The sequence below is a fragment of the Vicia villosa genome, unplaced genomic scaffold (genome assembly GCF_029867415.1).
Source record: "Vicia villosa cultivar HV-30 ecotype Madison, WI unplaced genomic scaffold, Vvil1.0 ctg.001216F_1_1, whole genome shotgun sequence".
NCBI classification, from domain to species: domain Eukaryota; kingdom Viridiplantae; phylum Streptophyta; class Magnoliopsida; order Fabales; family Fabaceae; genus Vicia; species Vicia villosa.
In genome coordinates this window covers 412498-414199 of record NW_026705538.1, presented here as the reverse complement: position 1 = coordinate 414199, position 1702 = coordinate 412498, and positions in this window count along the sequence as shown.

Below are 1702 nucleotides of genomic sequence, written 5' to 3'. Positions count from 1 at the left end.
CAGAAGACTTTCTTGAGTTGTGGGAAGATATACTCAACTTCTATGTTGAGTTTCTTGACCGAATGTTGTTTTTTTTAATTTTTGTAGTCATTTCCTCTTTGGAAATTCTACTTTGTAGTTTTCTTTTCCTTGCTGCTTCTGCTTGTTAAACATAGGAACCTTTTGTAATATCTTTTGATTATCAATGAAAAGTTTCTTTGTGTTTTACATTCCAGTAAATGTTTTCTTTTGTCGTTTTATACATCTGAATCTTTTTAATATTCTTTTTGATGTTATGACAAAAAGGGGGAGAAGATAAATGATAAATGATTTGATTAAATCTATCAGTTGCTGGGTAAAGGCTCCCACATATTCACTAACAAGAACTGCAAGTTCTATATGGTTTAAGTGTTTTGCAGGTACAGAGAAGTGAAGTGAATCTTCAGAAGCAAACACTCAAAGCAAACATAAGAAGCGTTATTCTGTAAAAGGAATAAGCTCTTGGAAACTGAAGCAAGCTGAGTGCTATCAAGCTTCAGAGATCAGAAGCAAGAAAAGAAGAATGAATCAGAAGCACTGATAATAGAATTTGAATATATTGTCTATCCTGTTCTGACAAAATTCTATTTGCTCTGATACATATAATGTTATGGCTCTGATACATTATTTGCTCTGATACACGTTTTTAGCCTAAATGCTCTGATACATTTGGCTCTGATACATATCATGTATTTGAGTATACATTTTATGTTCTAACTCGTTCATGCTGACTTTTGTCGTTTAGATTTTGTTCTGTAACATTTCAGGATGTAGAGATGCTCAGATGATGCTCTGGTACATTCAACAATGTTCTGATACAAATCTAGCATGGAGTGATGTTGGTAGACATTCAAAGTTCTGAAGCTATCCGAGGGAAGCAGAAATCAGAAGATGTGAATGTCCTAAAAGATCCAGAAATTCAAGTTCTGAAGCTGTCCTGAATGGAAGCAGAAATCAGAAGCTGTGAATGTTCTGAAGATCAAAGAAATTCAAGTTCTGAAGCTGTCCTGAATGGAAGCAGAAGTCAGAAGCTGTGAGTGTTCTAAGGATCTAAAGAAATTCAAGTTCTGAAGCTGTCCAATGGAAGCAGAAGTCAGAAGCTATGAATTCTCTGAAGGCAGAAGCTTATATGATCGTCTCTACCGAAATAATCAGGGAAGTCTTTTATCAAAGTTCTTCGAGTATTTATTTCAGGGGGAGATTATTTATCTCAGGGGGAGATTGTTAATCTCAGGGGGAGACATATTCATATGCTTATGCTATAGCTGTGTAATTTGTCTTTTGCCGTCTGCTCTTTCTGATCGCAAATTCATATCATTTATATATGTTTTTGTCATCATCAAAAAGGGGGAGATTGTTAGAACAAGATTTGTTCTTATCAATTATCTTAGTTTTGATGATAACAATAATATGAATTTTGCTTAAGATAATATGGTACTCTAATCCAATGCAATTTCCCTTTCAGGAAATATATAAAGAGTACGCATAATTCAGCGCTCAGAAGTTGTATCTCAAATGGTTCAGCTTGCAACATCAGAACATGGTCTGGCAAGACATCAGAAGATGGTCGAAGCAGAATCAGAACATGGGTCTATGGAAGCATCAGAAGAACATGAGATCAGAAGCACTGAAGATCAGAAGATGGTATCACGCTCAGAAGCACTTCAAGGTCAGAAGATCAGAA